At 44.7% G+C, this 22069-nt stretch overlaps 1 protein-coding gene across 1 annotated transcript in view; it reads right to left on the bottom strand.

Moving 5' to 3' along the window:
- Window positions 1-20029, bottom strand: part of NOTUM (notum, palmitoleoyl-protein carboxylesterase) — a 62250-nt gene extending 42221 nt beyond the window's left edge. Inside the window, exon 1 of the mRNA XM_040435559.1 lies at window positions 19956-20029. The gene's annotated coding sequence lies outside the window, so the exon portion shown is untranslated. The remainder of the gene's footprint in view (window positions 1-19955) is intronic.
- Between the last annotated feature and the right edge of the window lie 2040 nt (window positions 20030-22069).

The raw sequence follows: 22069 nt of genomic DNA, 5'->3' as shown, positions 1-22069 counted from the left end.
TTGGACCTCTCCAAGATAGGAGTCGAAGGGACATGACATACAGAAGAGCACCATGGCTCCTTCATGTGTGAAAACAACCCAGGTCTCAGGGAGAAATTAATTATGGCCCCAGGCCTGTTTTTGGTATATAAGATTTGCAAATCACCCAGATTTGTGACTTTTCAAGTTGCAATTGGCATTTCATACTACCCTTGCTAATTAAAAAAAAAAAAAAAAAAAAAGGCAGGGCAAAGGCGGGCCATCGAACCTGGCTCATTCATTATTATTTATGCCAGAAACTTGCATAAACTAGCACAAGGCCTGCCGGAGAAGCCATGTAATTTATTATGGAGCTTGAGCAAGCAGGCCCCACTGAGATCAGTGCAGCAGACGCCTTTCTTAATGAATCAGGGTTTTAGTGTCTAGGGTTAGATAGTGGTGCCATCTGCTGACATGCATCGGTTATACGTTAGTAGATAGAAAAAGGTACACAATTATGTATCTAATCACAGGGGCTACAGGAGGTGAAAATAATGGATATGGTCAGTGCAGTCCGAGTAAAGGTCAATGTTTGCTCCAGTTTCTACTGTTTAATTGTTCTTTTCCCTGATGAACACAATGCAAGGACTTCCACCCCTGGGGTTCACCAGGGAAAACCACCAGTCATTTCCTATTAACTTCCATTAATGCACACTTTAGCATGACCCCAACATTGAAGCCCATCCAAAGAAGTACTACAGTACATGGATGCACAAGGTCTGGCAAAGCAAGAACCACTCTTTCAAGTACAGTATCTCTCCACTCTAGAGATCCCAAACATAGGATCACTAATCACATCTATTTAAACTGGGGACATAGAATGAGGTTTTCCAGACTACATATACCTAAATATGTAAAGAGTTAGGCCTCTTTCACACGGGCGTTGCTGGAAAATGTGCGGGTGCGTTGCGGGAACACGCTCGATTTTTCCGCGCGAATGCGAAACATTGTAATGCGTTTTGCACTCGCGTGAGAAAAATCACGCATGTTTGGTACCCAAACCCGAGCTTCTTCACAGAAGTTCGGGCTTGGGATCGGTGTTCTGTAGATTGTATTATTTTCCCTTATAGCATGGTTATAAGGGAAAATAATAGCATTCTGAATACAGAATGCATAATAAAATAGCGCTGGAGGGGTTAATTTTTTTAAATAATAATTTAACTCACCATAATCCACTTGATCGCGGAGCCGGCATCTCCTTCTGTCTTCATCTTAGCTGTGTGGAGCAACAGGACCTGTGGTGACGTCACTCCGGTCATCACATGGTCCGTCACATGATCTTTTACCATGGTGATGGATCATGTGATGGACCATGTGATGACCGGAGTGACGTCACCACAGGTCCTGTTGCTCCACACAGCTAAGATGAAGACAGAAGGAGATGCCGGCTCCGCGATCAAGTGGATTATGGTGAGTTAAATTATTATTTATTTATTTTTAACCCCTCCAGCGCTATTTTACTATGCATTCTGTATTCAGAATGCTATTATTTTCCCTTATAACCATGTTATAAGGGGAAATAATAATGATCGGGTCTCCATCCCGATCGTCTCCTAGCAACCGTGCGTGAAAATCGCACCGCATCCGCACTTGCTTGCGATTTTCACGCAACTCCATTCATTTCTATGGGGCCTGCGTTACGTGAAAAACGCACAGAGGAGCATGCTGCAATTTTCACGCAACGCACAAGTGATGCGTGAAAATCACCGCTCGTGTGCACAGCCCCATAGAAATGAATGGGTCAGGATTCAGTGCGGGTGCAATGAGTTCAACTCACGCATCGCATCCGCGCGGAATACTCGCCCGTGTGAAAGGGGCCTTATTTAGTGCAAAACAAGTTTTTCAGATGAGCAATTCACAATTTACCTTACCTAGTGTCTTCTACATTTACCATCCGCTGCCAAACACCACGACCGTTGTTTTGGTCCGCATCCGAACCGCAGTTTTTGCGGCTCGGATGCGGACCCATTCACTTCCATGGGACCGCAAAAGATGTGGACAGCACTCCGTGTGCTGTCGGGCATCCGTTGCTCCGTTCCGTGGCCCACCCAAAAAATATAACATGTCTATTCTTGTCCGTTTTGTGGACAAGAATACACATTTCTACAACGGGCAGCCTGGTCCGTTCCGCAAATTGCGGATGGCACACGGGCGGATTCCGTGTTTTGCGTATCCGCAATTTGCGGACCGCAAAAAATGGAACGGTCTTGTGCATTTAGCCTAAGAAAAATGGGAATTACTTAATATACACTCACCTAAAGAATTATTAGGGACACCATACTAATACGGTGTTGGACCTCCTTTTGCCTTCAGAACTGCCTTAATTCTACGTGGCATTGATTCAACAAGGTGCTGATAGCATTCTTTAGAAATGTTGGCCCATATTGATAGGATAGCATCTTGCAGTTGATGGAGATTTGAGGGATGCACATCCAGGGCACGAAGCTCCCGTTCCACCACATCCCAAAGATGCTCTATTGGGTTGAGATCTGGTGACTGTGGGGGCCATTTTAGTACAGTGAACTCATTGTCATGTTCAAGAAACCAATTTGAAATGATTAGAGCTTTGTGACATGGTGCATTATCCTGCTGGAAGTAGCCATTAGAGGATAGATACATGTTCTCATTCTGTTTACGCCAAATTCGGACTCTACCATTTGAATGTCTCAACAGAAATCGAGACTCATCAGACCAGGCAACATTTTCCAGTCTTCAACAGTCCAATTTTGGTGAGCTCGTGCAAATTGTAGCCTCTTTTTCCTATTTGTAGTGGAAATGAGTGGTAACCGGTGGGGTCTTCTGCTGTTGTAGCCCATCCACCTCAAGGTTGTGCGTGTTGTGGCTTCAAAAATGCTTTGCTGCATACCTCGGTTGTAACGAGTGGTTATTTCAGTCAACGTTGCTCTTCTATGAGCTTAAATCAGTCGGCCCATTCTCCTCTGACCTCTAGCATCCACAAGGCATTTTTGCCCACAGGACTGCAGCATACTGGATGTTTTTCCCTTTTCACACCATTCTTTGTAAACCCTAGAAATGGTTGTGCGTGAAAATCCCAGTAACTGAGCAGATTGTGAAATACTCAGACCGGCCCGTCTGGCACCAACAACCATGCCACGCTCAAAATTGCTTAAATCACCTTTCTTTCCCATTCTGACATTCATTTTGGAGATCAGGAGATTGTCTTGACCAGGACCACCCCCCTAAATGCATTGAAGCAACTGCCATGTGATTGGTCGACTAGATAATTGCATTAATGAGAAATAGAACAGGTGTTCCTAATAATTCTTTAGGTGAGTGTACATTGAATTGTGTATGATAATATCAGACAAGTGTGCAAATTAAGACTTAATATATTTGCCACATCTACAAATGTCAAATTGTCTATATAATGGTGGTCTTGCTGCAGTATACCTTAATGTACACCCATCCATACAACAATTCTATGGTTTTCATCCTCATAGTGCATCTATAATTCTCAGCCGCCTCTGAGCTGGTGGGGTAGAGACTAGCTGTCATCATGTCTCCACATATATTGCACAGAGACAACAGATTCTGCCTCCTTTCCCTCGCTCATTCACTCAGAATAACCATATAGACATTATAGAAAAATACTGAGCAGTATAGATGTGAATAAAGCACTTGGAGTGAGACATAACCCTGTTAGCTGCTGAATCGTGTCTGTCTGCTTGTTCCTCCCTGCACTTTCTCCCTACTAGTTTACCTTCTCTTCTCCATAGGCTTCTCTGGGATGGCATATTCTGGTTCTTAAGTGAGCAGACAGCCTGTCTTTGGTTTAACAAAACAATTTCTCACAACTTTCAGAGTGAATATTATTTTAGGAAAGGGGAGAGGAAGAAATAGCTGCTAACTGTGCAACAAGGCATTTTTCTCTGATAAGTGATATTACAAAGTTTCTTATATTTGCCTGCACTTTAGATTTATGCAAAGTTGTGTGAAAGTACAGTGACTAAGTACTGTATGGGAAAAGCTCTACTGAACAGAAGCCGTTGAGAAACAGATACCAGTGCATTTTAAAAACCTATACAAATATGCTGTATGGAAAAACAGAAAGATTGCTTGTAAAGTAGTTAAAAACGGTCCTTCCTTTGAAACAAGGCTCCTGTTGGAGATACCATTAAGAAGTCTGTAGAACCTTTGATTCTCTGAACTGTGCCTTGGAGTATAAAGGAAAAAGCAAAAAGGCATAAAATAGCACATGCTTCCTGTGAATAGTCATCACACAGTCCTGGCATTACAAGAGAGCTTCAACAGCATCCAGTGTATGTGTGTATTGGTCTTGGCCTCAATTGTGCACTGCGCATTCACCAGGTACATAGATTGTCTGCCATTATCCCTCGTTATGTGGATGAAAACCTGACCTGACCATGTCTAGTTGATCCACATTTATATAAAATCCCTTTTTAGGTGTACGATTTAGACCCACATCAACCTGGTCATGGTTTGTAAGACCAGGAGGCCTTTCTAGGTGGCTGGATCAGCTGTGACATACTGTATGGAGTCTATTTGGACACAATACTGTCGACACAAGGAGACATTAAGACCACTTGAGAAGCCTAAGAAGATTAAACAACTAATGACCCAGTGTTAAAGGGAACCTGTCACTGGGATTTTGGGTATAGAGCTGAGGACATGGGTAGCTAGATGGCCGCTAGCACATCCGCAATACCCAGTCCCCATAGCTCTGTGTGCTTTTACTGTGTAAAATAAACGATTTGATACATATGCAAATTAACCTGAGAGGAGTCCTGTATGTGAGATGAGTCAGGGACAGGACTCATCTCAGGTTAATTTGCATATGTATCAAATCGTTTTTTTTTACACAATAAAAGCACACAGAGCTATGGGGACTGGGTATTGCGGATGTGATAGCGGCCATCTAGCAACCCATGTCCTCAGCTCTATACCCAAAATCCCGGTGACAGGTTTCCTTCAAAAACACGCAAGATGCTGGAGCCTTTGTATGCCTTCTCTCCACCAGGATCAGTCTTTGATCATGTCTGCAGGGAGAGGTGGAGTGTGGTGGTATCAGTGACAGCACCCAGCTCCATGCTTTCTGCTCTTGGTGGAAGCTCCCCAGCCACCTAATCTATAAGAATGGATCCACAGGATTTACTTTATGCTGTTAAAAACAAAGCAGGGCGCACCATAGGGTAATACCGTTGGTAGACAGATAAAATAAATGGTTCCAGTACAGGGCTCACCTTTTGTGGTTGTGCTATCTGTAGGCACAACTCTAGTAGAAGCTTGTCAATACATGTGATGGAGTCACGATTCGCTGGTGGATCTGCAGCCACAGAGGGATGACTTCTTGTCGGAGATCCCTGAAGTCTCCAAGAAGTGATAGGATACAGAGGTAAAGAGATAAAATATCCCAGGGCGCAAGAATCCAATCCAGATAGTGGTAGTAAATAGTAAACTTATTTATTGCAGAAGTACAACGCGTTTCGGGGAGTAGTTCTGCAGTGTTATGTACCTGATGAAGGGGAACTACTCCCCGAAACGCGTTGTACTTCTGCAATAAATAAGTTTTCTATTTACTACCACTATCTGGATTGGATTCTTGCGCCCTGGGATATTTTATCTCTTTACCTCTGTACCAAATCTATAAGGGCTCTTCTACACGAGTAAGGTTTTCGGCCTGATGCGATGTGTGAAAAGAAAGATTAGCGTCCGGACTGATTCCCAACCCATTTATTTCAATGGCTGTCTGTACACGGATCATCTTTGCGTGTTTTTCACACAGCTCTGGCTCCATAGAAGTGAATGGGGCTTGCGTGAAAAACGGAAGCCATCTGGATGCAATGTGTTTTTCACTGATGGTTGCTAGAAGATGTAGATTGTTATTCTTCAGTTTTCCTTCATGCACGTGAAAAACGTATGCAGTCCGGTGTGGGGTTTTGCTCTGGTAGATTGTAATGCGCCCGCTTACCATGAGGCAAAATACAAGTTCTTAACTCAAAACGTCAGTGTTTATTCACACTTGAGGCAATTGCACAAAACAGCACGTAACTTTGCAGTCTTGGTGTTAATTCACACACAATAGAAAGTTTAACACGTCACCTTGCTGGCAGTTCTGCCTCCAGTAGTCCACAGCAGTCTTTAGGGGGCCTGTTTCCCCAGCCCTCCAGCACAGCACAAAGCCTCAGATCCCAAAAACAGAGACTTCTCTGCTGAGCCCAGTTGCCTATTTAAGGACAGCCAGGTGCTGCTAAAACCCGGACCGGTACTTAAACTCCGGTCCGGTATTTGACCTCACCTCGCTGGAAAATACCTGCCTTGCCAGACACAACCCCTCACTGTGTCACACCGGATACAATCTAGATGGAAAATAAAACACACACACTGAACACAAAAAAAAACAAAAAAACTTTTTTTTCCTGAACAGATCCTGACACAATCCGTATCGCTCATGTGAAAAAGGCCTAAAAGGCAAAGAGCATAATCTGGTTACCACCTGTCTGCTGGGTTTTATCCAACCCTGGGTTAAATTATTTCAATGGTCACCCACTGTACAATAGAGAACCAGATGTTCTTCTTTGGTTACAGGATGCCCCTCTGTTACCATTGAATGCCTTCTAAAAAGGATTATTTTAGGTCAACCTTTTTTGCTCCCTCTTCTCCTTCATTTTATATATGTATTACCATGTCCATGACAGACATGTCTATGACCTAACATTCACAATTTCTAAACTCTAAGTCTAAAAGAAATTTGCAGTGGACAGTTCTGGTAAAGTCAGGCACCCTTGAGGCTGCACCCGAAGTTGGAGCTTTGCATGGCGAGTATAGTAGGGCATTTGAATATTTGAGGAAGGGGAGGGGGGGAGAATGAGTTTTGCATATGGACAAGGAAGATATTTTGCATGGTACAGAGCGGAAACAGATTTGCTCAGTGAGCAAGAGATGGGATTTTGCATGGGAACTGCGATTTACATAGTGAAGCAGTGGGAATTGTGCAAGCGAAGGGTAATGACAGAAACCTGAATTCTGGGGTGGACAATTTACAGTCCTGTAGACTTTAGGAATCAGTTAGATCAACCCAGGGGTCATCTTTATTTTCTCAGCAGCCAGACAATAAGAGGTCACGGTAATGGGCTGCTGGTATGTAGCTGTGTGCCAACAAAAGGCTCATCGCCGAAGATGGGTATAAGCAGGGGTGCCCATGTCCCTTCGGCGTGCTCCCCCCCCCCCCCCCCCCCCCCCCCCCCCACCTCCCACCTGGTGCAGCCTCACCTCACCTGGCCTCATTGGTGGTGCACCCCTGGGTGCAAGGGGAGAAGAAAGACTTTGATGCTACAACAATCTTTCCAAAGCCAGGTAGTGTGGACTGAGACCTATGGTATTTTGCTGCTGGCGCCTAAATTCTGAATCTGGCCCCCAAACTTTGCTAAGGTTAGTCCAGGTCTGTTTTATCTTGTGGTGATGTTGTTCCTGGAAGATATGAAAAGAGGCTGATCAAATTATTGCTAGTTCCAATCTCTTTAAGCTCAGATCTTGGGGACTACCCTAGATTCTGGAAAAAGAGATGGCGATATGACAAGTCCATGAGGTCCAACACTAACCTGCCATTGTGCTAATCGAGGGCCGATATAAGGCTTTACTAAGTATGTAAATTGGATCCACTTTAAAAATTTAAAAATCTGTCACTAATGAAGACCTTTCTATACTACAACCATACCGAGAAAGTACATGCCATTTCCTGCATGGACGTTGCTTTAAACCGTGGCAGGTGTGCACTAGTGGTTTAGCTCTACTCAATGGGGCTAAACCACAAATTGTGTTTCTCTCTAAGTACACACTGCAAAATCCACCATGTGAACAAGCCCTTAGGAGCTTTTCTGTGTAGACTGGAGAAGATGGAGAAGAAGCAGCTGTAGGTCAGCAGCTTCAAAAGGCACCAGACCAAAAGGTACACAATCTCTTCTTCAGTCAGGATGCCTGCCCTGCCACCTTTTGTGCAGACCATTGTAACCCTCTACTGTCTCCCCTATACTGCTGCTGACTTTATGATTTTGTGGGTGCCCCCATCAGCTTACTTTCTGCAGAAGTGTTGTCTTGGTTGTATGTAGGTACAGGATATGCATATGGTATGTGTTATGTGCAGTAGAGGGAAGAAATGCAAATGAGCTCTTAACCAACTTTGCCTCTAATGCCACCAGATGTAAGGCAGCTATCCTATAAGTCAATATTCAGCTCTTAAAATAAGCCTTGAGACATGACTTGGATATTAAATAAGCCAGCACCTCATCTGTAGACAGCTGTTTCGGGGTGATTGCCCCTCATCAGTTCAGAGCAGAGAGTACTGGCTTAACTGGGTAGGAGGCCTGTGTCCGAGCAAGGGGGGAAACTAACTCTACTTAGGGAGAGAGCCTTACATCTGGTGGCATTAGAGCATGTATGGCTTATAAGTCTCCTCACACTGATTAAGGTGCTCTCTCCCTAAGGAGAGTTAGTTCCCCCCATGTGCAGTAGATGCCTGCATGATAAGTGTATGCAAGTAACTGGAGTTTATGCAGGTGTGAAGTTTGCACATGTCTGGAGACTGTACAAGTGTGCAGCGTGTGTGACTAGCCTGTGTACCAGTGTGTAAAGTGTATGACCACAGAATGTGTGTCTGGAGTGTGTGCAGGGTGTACAGAGTGTGTGTGCAGCGTATGCAGGTTTAAAAACAAAACAAAAAAAAAAACACCCTATTTCCCTTTATCTGGAAAACACCTTTAAGGCCTCTTGCACACGACTGTATGGCTTTTTCAGTATTTTGCGGTCTGCCAAAAACGGATCCACAAAAAATACGGATGACGTCTGTGTGCATACCATTTTTTACGGAACAGCTGGCCCCTGATAGAACAGTACTATCCTTGTCTGTTGTGAGGACAATAATAGGACATGTTCTATCTTTGAACGGAACAGAAAAAGGGAAATACGAAAACGAAAGGCATACGGAGTACCTTCCGTTTTTTTGCCGATCCATTGAAATGAATGGTTCCGTATACGGAATTCAAAAACTGAACGTAAACGGAGAAAAAAAAAAGTTTGTGTGCAAGTGGCCTAAGGAAAATGCCAACAATGTAAATACTGCATACAACTCAATGTCATAGTAATCATTTTAAGGCAAAAGGCCAAAAAAGAAAAAATTTTAAAAAATTATGTTATTCTGCATTGCCTCCTGAAACTTTCCCCTCCTCTCGTCCCAGCATCCTCTTGAACTGTGTCTACCCTGCTTCTCTTGCTCCACGCTCCTCCATCCTCCTACCCACACCCCTTCCTTTTCTGTGGTTCTGGGTGTCGCCGCTCCTCTTTGATCTCAGCTTTTTTTGGCATCTTTTTTTTTTTTTTTTTTCTCTCCAAACCACAAGCAGTGTCTATGGAGCGGGTGAGGGGGGGGGGGGGGGGGGGGGAGGGTAAATAGAGGCCCATATCGTGAGTAGAGGGCAACAGCTTGATTAATGCGAAGGAGAAGTCTTTGATGACTATTCCCTTGCAGGAATAAGTTCTGGAGAAGTTAAAACTGTGGAGTAATGGGGTCTTGTATGTCCAATGGCAGAAAATGACTTATAGGATCCTATATTTTGGAATATGGAATAAAATTCAATTCCTTAGAATCAGTTCTGATAACAACCAACATCATATGTTCATCAGCGGACTGCTGCACGCTGTCAACAGGCTGCAGACATAGCCGATCATTTATCATCGTTGTTTGCGCCTTTTTGGGTCTTAGTTGGAGTGTTTTCAGCAGTCAATTTTTTTGTCGCATTTAGGCCCCTTTCACACGAGTGAGATTTCCGCGCAGGTGCAATACGTGACGTGAACGCATAGCACCCGCACTGAATCCTGACCCATTCATTTCAATGTGTCTGTGTATAGGAGCGGTTTTTTTCATGCATCAGTTCTGCATTGCGTGAAAAAACGCAGCATGTTCTATATTCTGTGTTTTTCGCGCAGCCCTGGCCCCATAGAAGTGAATGGGGCTTCAGTGAAAAACGCATTGCATCCGCAAGCAAGTGCAGGTGCGATGCGTTTTTTAACTGATGGTTGCTAAGAGATGTTGTTTGTAAACCTTCAGTTTTTTTATCACGAGCGTGAAAAACGCATTGCACCTGCGGGGAAAAAACTGAACAACTGAACGCAATCGCAGACAAAACTGACTGAACGCATCCGGACCTAATCCATCTCGCTCGTGTGAAAGGGGCCTTAGACCTACAGTATTTATGCAAGTGCTCCTTTTTTCTGCCAGAATTAGACAAAAATTTGGTCTAATTTCTACGCCTCCATGGGTGGCGTGGTTTTGTTCGTCAGTGATTTGTGGGACCCTACGACAATTCTATCTAGATCTAGACACACGGCTTTTCACAAACATAAACATATGTATATGGCTGTAATTTTTTATATCTAATATGCAACTTTTTCGCTGCACTTCTGCACGTAGTGAACCAACGAGTAAGCACACGATCCACTTGCAACCTGACGAATACAAAGATGCCTAATTCATCACCTGCTGTGAGACCCTTTATAAAATAGGTACCAGCTAATCGTACTCTAAAAAAGAGTCGAGCACGAGCAGAGATTAATGCATTTCCACATGCAGTCATTCAGAACCATGGACATGCAAGTCAAAACTGCAAACGTACCAAGCCCCTGGAACCCTTTTGTTGAGGGCAGTAACTCACAAGGTGTTGCAGAACTAGAGTCCGGTTGTCAGGACCTGCCGAGAACTTCAGATTTGCTGAAGAACCACAGGTTGGAGACCACTACCAGACCATGATCAATAGTACTTACAGTTGCAAGAAAAAGTATGTGAACCCTTTGGAATGATATGGATTTCTGCACAAATTGGTCATAAAATGTGATCTGATCTTCATCCAAGTCACAACAATAGACAATCACAGTCTGCTTAAACTAATAACACACAAAGAATTACATTTTACCATGTTTTTATTGAACACACCATGTAAATATTCACAGTGCAGGTGGAAAAAGTATGTGAACCCCTAGACTAATTAAATATCCAAGAGCTAATTGGAGTGAGGTGCCAGCCAACTGGAGTCCAGTCAATGAGATGAGATTGGAGGTGTTGGTTACAGCTGCTCTGCCCTATAAAAAAAACACACACCAGTTCTGGGTTTGCTTTTCACAAGAAGCATTGCCTGATGTGAATGATGCCTCGCACAAAAGAGCTCTCAGAAGACCTACGATTAAGAATTGTTGACTTGCATAAAGCTGGAAAGCGTTATAAAAGTATCTCCAAAAGCCTTGCTGTTCATCGGTCCACGGTAAGACAAATGGTCTATAAATGGAGAAAGTTCAGCACTGCTGCTACTCTCCCTAGGAGTGGCCATCCTGTAAAGATGACTGCAAGAGCACAGCGCAGACTGCTCAAAGAGGTGAAGAAGAATCCTAGAGTGTCAGCTAAAGACTTACAAAAGTCTCTGGCATATGCCAACATCCCTGTTAGCGAATCTACGATACGTAAAACACTAAACAAGAATGGATTTCATGGGAGGATACCACATAGGAAGCCACTGCTGTCCAAAAAAAACATTGCTGCACGTTTACAGTTTGCACAAGAGCACCTGGATGTTCCACAGCAGTACTGGCAAAATATTATGTGGACAGATGAAACCAAAGTTGAGTTGTTTGTAATAAACACACAACACTATGTGTGGAGAAAAAGAGGCACAGCACACCAACATCAAAACCTCATCCCAACTGTGAAGTATGGTGGTGGGGGCATCATGGTTTGGGGCTGCTTTTCTGCATCACTGCCTGGATGGATTGCTATCATCAAAGGAAAAATAAATTCCCAAGTTTATCAAGACATTTTGCAGGAAAACTTAAGGCCATCTGTCCACCAGTTGAAGCTCAACAGAAGATGGGTGTTGCAACAGGACAACGACCCAAAGCATAGAAGTAAAACAACAACAGAATGGCTTAAAGGGCTTCTGTCACCCCACAAAAGTCATATTTTATTTTTTGGATAGTTACATTCCTTATAGCGCGATATAGGAGAATATAATCTTGTCACTTACTTTCATGCGGCCGTTTCTTTAGAAAATGAAGTTTTATAATATGTAAATCCGGTCTCTACCAGCAAGTAGGGCGTCTACTTGCTGGTAGCCGCAGCAGAAAACCGCCCCCTCGCCGTGTTGATTGACAGGGCCAGCCGTGATCTCCTCCTCCGGCCGGCCCTGTCAGTATTTCAAAAATCGCGCGCCTCTGTTCATTCGGCGCAGGCGCTCTGAGATGAGGAGGCTCGTCTCCTCAGAACTCCCTCAGTGCGCCTGCGCCGATGACGTCTTCTCTTTCGGTGATGTCATCGGCGCAGGCGCACTGAGGGAGTTCTGAGGAGACGAGCCTCCTCATCTCAGAGCGCCTGCGCCGAATGAACAGAGGCGCGCGATTTTTGAAATACTGACAGGGCCGGCCGGAGGAGGAGATCACGGCTGGCCCTGTCAATCAACACGGCGAGGGGGCGGTTTTCTGCTGCGGCTACCAGCAAGTAGACGCCCTACTTGCTGGTAGAGACCGGATTTACATATTATAAAACTTCGTTTTCTAAAGAAACGGCCGCATGAAAGTAAGTGACAAGATTATATTCTCCTATATCACGCTATAAGGAATGTAACTATCCAAAAAAAAAAATATGACTTTTGTGGGGTGACAGAAGCCCTTTAAACAGAAGAAAATACGCCTTCTGGAGTGGCCCAGTCAGAGTCCTGACCTCAACCCGATTGAGATGCTGTGGCATGACCTCAAGAAAACGATTCACACCAGACATCCCAAAAATATTGCTGAACTGAAACAGTTCTGTAAAGAGGAATGGTCAAGAATTACTCCTGACCGTTGTGCACGTCTGATCTGCAACTACAGGAAACGTTTGGTTGAAGTTATTGCTGCCAAAGGAGGTTCAACCAGTTATTAAATCCAAAGGTTCACATACTTTTTCCACCTGCACTGTGAATATTTACATGGTGTGTTCAATAAAAACATGGTAAAATTTAATTCTTTGTGTGTTATTAGTTTAAGCAGACTGTGATTGTCTATTGTTGTGACTTAGATGAAGATCAGATCCCATTTTATGATCAATTTGTGCAGAAATCCATATCATTCCAAAGGGTTCACATACTTTTTCTTGCAACTGTATTTGACAGTAAATGGTCAGAAAATAATAGAGTTGGAGCGTCTCTTTTAAAAAGGTGCCAACACAACATAATCAAAATATTCTAATGTTCTTGATTAGTTGCCAATAATGTTCTATGGAAAAGATCGGTTGGCCACCAAAAACCTAAAATCAAGGTATGTTGGTTTTGTCACCTTTATAACCCATTCTCTTGAAAACCCAGATCAAAGGGGGTTGCGGTTTTGAATAATAATATTATTATTATTATTATTATTATTATTAATTGATATAGCTCCAACATATTCTGCAGCGCTTTACAATCAGGGTACAACCTGGTTGTATTGGTTGTCATGTACAACCAATATCACACAAAACAAATCAATAGTTAAAACATGAGGTGTGAAGATCTTACTTGAAAGAGCTTCAATCTAGGAAGAAATGGGGTCACACAAAGGGTAAAAAGGGCTTGTTTTGCACAATAGTCCATATTAACACAATAGTGGAGGAAATATAAAGCTGCATGAGCCGTCACCAGCCGATATCTGTAGTGCTTCTGAATGTATGGGGTGTGGTGGATACTGATGGATGAGGGTCAGAAGAGGGAGGTTGAAGGGGGAATCAGGTGAATGGAGAAGAGTTAGATTAGGGGATGTGATAGACCAACCTTAAAAGAGGTGTTTTTAGGGAGCGCCTAAAACTGCGACGTGGCCTGGGAAAGGGCATTCCAGAGAACTGGTGCAGCTTAGGAGAAATCTTGGCGACGGGAGGGAGAGGTTGGATTATGGTGGATGTTAGTCGTAAGTGATTTGCAGAGCATAGAGCACGGGTGGGGTGGTAGAAATGAGGTTGGAGATTTAGTCTAGGTCTACACGACGACATGTGTCGCGCGACAGATAGGGCACAACTACTGTACACTGCAACATTTGTCGCGTGACATTTTCTCGCACCCATATCGCGGGACAATTTTTATAATGATAGTCTATGGTGTCGCAATGCGACATGCTGCGTCTGCGACAGTCATGGAAAAATCCATCTCGAATGGATTTTTTGCGACTGTCGCGTCGCAGTGCGCATGTTGCAGTGCGACACCATAGACTATTATAAAAACTGTTGCGCGACATGGGTGCGAGAAAATGTCGCCGTGTAGACCTAGCCTTAGGGATGTGCAGCACTGTGGGGAGCTTTGTGGGTGAGAATGAGCAGTTTAAATGGAACCCTACACTGTATGGTCAACCAGTGCAATGGCCGCCACATGGAGGCATCGGAGTAGCGGTTAGACAGATAGGTGAGCCTGGCTGCTGCGGTCAGGATAGAAGAGTTTAATGACAAGGACAAGACCAATTCATTTGGATAGAAGGGTCACTTGATAATAAACTGATCAGTGGGACCCCAGCAATAACCTGCCAGTGTCAGATGCCTTGCAGCGCCAGCACAGGAGAAAATTAAAAGGGTCATACCATGACTGATGAAAAAAATAAAACCAGCCCTTTACCTCACATGGATCCAGAGACCTCCCCCATTCATTCCTCCAATTGTTCTGCTAGATTTATTTCAGGCTGGAAGCTCAGAAGGGAGTGTCCTTTCTGCTGCAGCTCTCTCCTCATCATAGCTCGGGGGGGGGGGGGGCCTGTCCTTTCTGAAGTAGTTATTTCCCTGCAACCATCACAGCTTTTGACCTCTTGCACACGACCGTATGCCTTTTTCTGTATTTTGTGGTCTGTTTTTCACGGATCCATTGTTACATTTTTTGTTTCCTTTGTGTTGCCGTTCCGTAAAAAATCTCTGTATGGTTTCCGTATGCAATCCGTTGTTTGCGGATCGCAAACGTAAACATACAATTTGTAATCATTACTGTAATGTACAGTAATGTTTTTAAACCGTAAACACATGCGCAAAGTGTGCACGGATCCGCAAAAAAACGGGAGGACATACGCATGTGTTCCGTATATTTTGCAGACCCATTGACTTGAATGGAGCCATGGAACGTTATTTGCGGACAATAATAGCACAAGTTCTATCTTTTAGCGGAACGGATATACAGAAACGGAATGCATACGGAGTAAATTCAATTTTTTTTTGCGGAACCATTGAAATTAATGGTTCCGAATACAGACCGCAAACAGAACAGAAAATATGGCTGGAGGCAGTTGAGGATTAAGGGTCCATTCACAAGTCCATAGTGTATTGCGGATCCGCAAATTGTAGATCTGCAATACACCCGGCCGGCACCCCCTATAGAACCGCCTATTCTTGTCCGCAATTGCGGACATGTTCTATATTTTTTCCGGAAATGCGGATGCGGACAACACACTGTGTGCTGTCCGCATCCATTCCTGCCCCATAGAGAATGAATGGGGCACATTCTACAGACGTGCGAATGGACCCTTAAACCGAGAGCGCGCAACCACCTCAGTGAGGTGGACAGAGATATAAGAAAAAAGAACGAACAGCAGGTGGCGCTATACAGATTTTATTGAACAGCTCACTGGCGATACCAAAAAAAGTGTTCAGATCCAGGAGCTGGTTTTAAAAAACGTAGAATATTTTTCATGGCCCAATCCTTTTAAGCATTACACAGCGTCCATTCAAATCAGGCAGCATGCAGAAAGGATTTGTGCTGGAGTCAGAGCAATGTCCTGAGAATGCAGTATTTGAGTAACATTTGTGATCGGATTGGAGCGTCTTTCTTGCTCGCCGGCGGTAGAAGGATTCGGAAAGCCACATGTCTGACTGCTGGTAACCCCAGTGAAGGAATGCAGGTGACAGAGAGTCTGCTCGCACCATGTATTTACTGCACATGATCTAGACTACGCCTGCCAGAACTCATCCACCACACATAGGGAACAGCCGCTGTCCCCACATGGCATCCTGATGTTTCCCACTGTTACAAGACTCCAGACTGCTGCCACTTCATGTCATCACCAGCTCCCAAGCACAGTCACACATAATCCTGGCGTCTCCTGCGCTGCACACACGTGGCATCCTCACTACCACTTCAAAGCACTGGGATGGCATTGTCTGCACACCTCCTGCGCCCATGTCGCCTCAGAACTGACTGGAGTTGTAATTACATGTCAGATTAGAGGAAACCTCCTGAAAATTCATTGTCTGCATTCACAAAGCATCCCATGTCCTGGAAATCAAATCAAAGCAGATCGGAAGGTCTTCCATATGGCATGCACCCGACCGTTGTGGTGTTCCGTTCCGCAAAATGGGGTTCCGTTGTTCCGTGATCCGTTTTTTGTTTCCGTGTGTCTTCCTTTATTTTTGGAGGATCACCAGACATAAAGGAAAGTTTGCCATGCAAATGATAGGAAAAAAAACGGACGCGGACGACAATCTTGTGTGCCTCCGTGTTTTTTAGCGGTCCCATTGACTTGAATGGGTCCGTGAACCGTTTTCCGCGTAAATAATAGGACAGGTTATATTTTTTTGACGAACTGGAACCACGGACCACGGACGCGGATGACAAACGGTGCATTAGCCGAGTTTTCAACCGACCCATTGAAAGTCAATCGGTCCGTCGAAAATCACGAAAAACGGAACAACGGACGCGGAATAAAACAACGGTCGTGTGCATGAGGCCTTAGGGGCAGATGCAGGGAACGGGATTAGCAAGGTGAAGTGTGAATGAGGCTCTGTACATGCTCTAAGGTTACAAAGCGGATCGGATGCCCGCAGGATGTGGCGTGCCATAGGTAGGGTACGTCTATGGGATCCTTCCCATCCCATGGATGAGAGGCATGTGAATAATCAGTGCTTCCCTACAACTGCAGTCAACGAGGTGAATGCTTTGGAATCAGTCACATGGGGACTATTAGCTTGCCTTCATTTATTCTGCCGTTTCACGGAACATGCAGGACACAAATTGTCCAATGGAAGTCCTGACAGAACCAGGTTGCTGAATACTTAGCAAAGGGATATAATGACAGGTTACGAACACTGATCTCTAGGTAGGTAGTGCATCCTTATGGTATGGAGCCTGCGGCCGCGCGGTCCGTCAGAACACTCAGGGAACCGATTTCGGAAGCCCATGCTAGGAAACGCCATAGTATATCTACGGGGCAAGCTGCACAGGGCATGTATATTTCAATGTCCCGCGCCAAATTCTGTATAGAGTGGCAACTGAAGCACGCTTCCTTAGTAGTGTTGAGCGTCTAAAGTTCGGGTTATCGAAGTATCCCGTTATGGATTCTAAATTCCGTTATGGTCCGTGGTAGCGGAATCCATAACGCGATTCTTCGATAACCCTAACTTTAGACGCCAAACTTAAAACACAAGTTCGCTCAACACTATTCCTTAGACATCAAAAAAATTGCACACAGTCAGTGCCAAGGTGTGAAAACTGCCCAAGAAATCGCTCACCAATGTAACACACTGCAGAGGTGTTGCATCCTTTCTCCTCTCCCCTACAGCAGACACGTTAGGGCGCTTTCACACATGCAGTTTGGATACAGGTTTTTTTTTTATGCAGCATTTGACATCAAAGCGAATAGGTTACAGAGGTAGAAGCTTTCCTATAGGCCTCTCTCACATGAGCGACACCGATTGTGTCAGGCAAACTGACGGCTTTGCATACAAGTTCATTCCGTCTTGTCTGCAATTGCATTCAGGGTTTCCGTTTTTTTCCATCCGGATTGCACTCGGAAAACTGAAAAACTGAAGAACAACAATCTAGATCTCCCAGGAATCATCAGTGATACACACATTGCATCCGGAGCCAGAGCTGTGGGAAAAACGCACACTGTAGAACATGCTGTGATTTTTCCTGAATTCAGAGATGATCCGTGAAAAACGACGTGTGCACCGACCCATTGAAATGAACAGGTCTAGGTGTTCACAACACGCATCACATCTGGACGGAAAACCCGATCGTATGAAAGAGGTCCTATTCTTCCACTTCTTGCTTTGGCTTAAAAAAAAAAAAACTGCATCAAAGCTGCAAGTGTGAAAGCATCCTACAGGTGTAAATGCATCACGCTCTATAAAACGGTGCGAATATTGGCAGTCACATTTAATAATAATGTGCACCACTTTCTGGGAGAACTACCTATAGTTTGTGGTCGCGAAGGGCTGTGTTTAGAGAGGAGTAAGGGTGGGTTCACACTAGCGTTAGGGATTTCGTTATGGCTTTCCATTATAACGGAAGATAACGGAATCCATAAGACGGAAGGACGGATCCGTTCTCCTGCCCATAGACTTGCATTATGACGGAATGCAAAACGGAAGCCTTTAAAAAGGCATTCCGTTTGCTTTCCGTCCTAATAGAAGTCTATGGGAAAGCATAACGGATCCGTCTGGGTCCCGTTATGCAAGACGGAAAACAAAGTCCTGCCGACAGGACTTTTTTCTCCGTTCTGCATAACGGGACCCAGACGGATCCGTTTTGATTCCCATAGACTTCTATTAAGATGGAATGCCTTTTAAAGGCTTCCGTTTTGTATTCCATCATAATGCAGGTCTATGGGCAGGAGAACGGATCCGTCCTTCCGTCTTATGGATTCCGTTATCTTCCGTTATAACCATGTTATAATGGAAAGCCATAATGAAATCCCTAACGCTAGTGTGAACCCACCCTAAATCCTTTATACAATAATCGAATGTTATGAATTTCCCCCCCCCAAAAAAAGTTCTAATTTCCTGTGTGAATCGCTTGAAATTAGAGAAGGTACCTCGCATCAAAACTGAGTCTTTTTTTCCCATTTTTGAACTGTTAATTTTACAAAAAATTTAATTTTGCAGCGTGTTGTGAGACAGTCTGATACCACCGGCTACCATGCACTTACCCATAGCCATATATGTCTGCGTCACTTTGACACTACTAATGCTGTCCTAGGCTAGGGCTACATGGTGACATGTCCTGCGACAAAAAAAAAAGTGTGCAGCTACACAGTGACATACGTCCCCGAAAAGTCGAATGACATTTTTTGTAATGATAGTCAACTTAGATGCATCGCAGTTGCGGCATGTCACACAGCAACACCATTGAATACCATTACCAAAAAATGTAGCATGCCAGACGTGTCGCCAGTGTAAAGAGCGTGAAATGGGTTGGATACAGTCCTAGGAGACCTCAGAGGGTCACATACGACTTTTCAGGACAATTAGGACACATTCTAGTTAGGACCCATACACACAAACGTATTTTTCTTCTGTTTCCATTCCATTTATTTACAGGTCCGTATGAGGAATCATTCATTTTAATAGGGGGGGTGGAAAAAAACAGAAATGATTATGTCCGCATGGACATTCCGCAAAAAACTAGAACAGGTCCTATTTTTGTCCACTTTGCGGACAAGGAAAGGCATTGTTTCAACGGATCCGCAACAAAACGGATGCAACACAGACATCACACGGATGCCATCCGTTTTTGTTTTTTTTGCGGATCCGCGTTTTGCTAATTACATACGGTCGTGTGCATGAGCCCTTAGGTGTCATTTATTCAGGCCAAATCGAAGCGGACGGCTGATCGACTAAATCAAAGCCAAAATTAATTTTGGAAAAATTAATTCATTCATCTCTAGCCATGGGTTACATAGAATATTTACAGCAGACACAAAAGAGGGTAAGCAATGCATTCTGCAAAGGTCTTATCATATATTAAAGAAATGGAGATGAAATCTTTAGAGAGGATTCCTCACAGCTGGGCACCAGCACAGGAAGATGAAAGACCCACAGATGGTGGGGAACCTCCAGACCACAGCCTTTACCTGGAGCACTTCATTTGTAACAAAGTTGCTAGAAACAATGAAGAACTTTGACAGAACTGATACATAGTAACAAGAATGATGGGAATATTTACCTGGTAGATAGTAAATACTGTAACCCTGTTCTGAGGTCTTCACGGTGCTGTCCTCCTCCTTCTTTAGGTCTTGATTCAGAGGTCCTCTTTAATAAATGTCTGTGAGCCAAGGCAATAGCAGAGATGGGCAGGTGCTGGCAGAGAGCTTGTTACACAGGGTAATATCCAGCCAGTGACATTCCAGGAGATGTTGGAGAAGAAGGGACAATCCTAGGAGTAGGAAGCACTATAAAGCCTGGTGCTGATTCTGAAGGAGTCCACCTTTGAAGGAGCTGAGGTGGGTGGGTGGATGTGAAGGTGACCTGATCCCCTCTCCAGTTACTAGGACAATGATCATGTAATGTGGATGGAGGTGAGGACTGGAGAAGCAGGAGAACCTCTGTGAGGCTCACACAGCACATCTACACATTTACCAACTGCAAGAAGGGAGGAGGAGGGGGCTTTAAATTAACCCTTTGTGACCTCCCCCTCCTGCTATTTCCTCATTAGGGAGCCGTTAAAGTCATCAGGGTGCAGCCACTTACTGGTCTTTTGCGGGTAAATGGGAAGTAATTTGAGAGGCGATGAAAAGTTTCAAAGGACTGGAGAGCTGGAGATGAGATCAGCGTCCCACATCCGTCCCGGGGATGAAGGGGAGTACTGCCCGGGGGTGGAGGGAGAGCTAGCACTGGAGGGTGAGGGTGCCATGTGGTCACAGACACTGAGGTGCTGGTGCCATGGAATCACACACCTTGGGGTGCTGGTGGAGAATGAGGGTGTCATGTGGTCACAGACACTTAGGGTGCTGGTGGAGGATGAGGGTGCCATGTGGGTGCTGGTGGAGGGTGAGGGTGCCATGTGGTCACAGGCACTGGGGTGCTGATGGAGAATGAGGGTGTCATGTGGTCACAGGCACTGGGGTGCTGATGGAGAATGAGGGTGTCATGTGGTCACAGACACTTAGGGTGCTGGTGGAGGATGAGGGTGCCATGTGGGTGCTGGTGGAGGGTGAGGGTGCCATGTGGTCACAGGCACTGGGGTGCTGATGGAGAATGAGGGTGTCATGTGGTCACAGGCACTGGGGTGCTGCAGGTGATTCTACTGATCCTGGGGTGCTGGAGGAGAACAAGGGTGTCATGTGGTCACAGGCACTGGGGTGCTGCAGGTGATCCTACTGATCCTGGGGTGCTGGTGGAGGATTTGGGTGCCATGCGATCACACTCACCCTGGGTGCTGGTAAAGGATGTGGTTGCCATTTGATCACAGATACTGGGGTGCTGAAGGTGCCATATGATCAGTCATTTGGGTGCTACATGTAACCACACTTACTGATAATGGATGCTCCATGAGATCACACCCAGTAACACTGGAGCGCCCCTTGTAATCAGATTGACATGTGTGATATTATGACTGGTTGTTAGTAAGGGGCGCACATGCTAATCCCCCTCACAACTTAATGCAACCCACTCACACAGCAGAAGACACAAACATTGTGGCCAACACCAGCAATTTTATTTTGTCTCTAATAAAAAGACATTCATCTTGACATGCCCAGGCCAAACTGTGGCACCACACTCCCACACCCAGCCAAGCTGGCAACGCCTGCACAGCACAATATCAGCAGTGTTGTTGGTGCAGTCCTTGCCCACTTAAATTTGACCAAGCATGTCGGGACCACCCTGAGCTCACCAATTACACCTCATCTGTTGGGGTGAAGAGAGGATAGGCCAATATTGTGGAGCCAGAATACCCCTTTAATAAATTCCCTACATTGCCTTTTGACTTTAGGATACAATACACCTATTATTCCCTATTTCCCAGCGAGAGGGTCGCTCTAGTCCCCTTATGACTCCTTGCACCAAGTCCCTGGTCCTCATTGTTCTTAACACTGTAGAATGGCACATAGATCTTCTTGGATGACTTTTCTGTAGGTCCTCAAATGGCTGGAATCCCTTTGTATTTAGGGGATACTGCTACATTACATCATTTTCAAATCCTAAGTAATTAGTATTCTTTCCATTTATGCCAAAATATGCATCACTGTGCACAGAGAGAGAATGACCCATGTGGATTCAGGAGCGCAAGGCTTGTTCTTCAGCTTTGGGAGTGTAAAGGTAATTAAGCCGCTAAGACTT

This window comes from Bufo bufo, chromosome 6 (genome assembly GCF_905171765.1).
Source record: "Bufo bufo chromosome 6, aBufBuf1.1, whole genome shotgun sequence".
Lineage (NCBI taxonomy): Eukaryota > Metazoa > Chordata > Amphibia > Anura > Bufonidae > Bufo > Bufo bufo.
The sequence above is the reverse complement of the archived record's forward strand: the minus strand, read 5'-3'. Positions and strand labels throughout refer to the sequence as shown.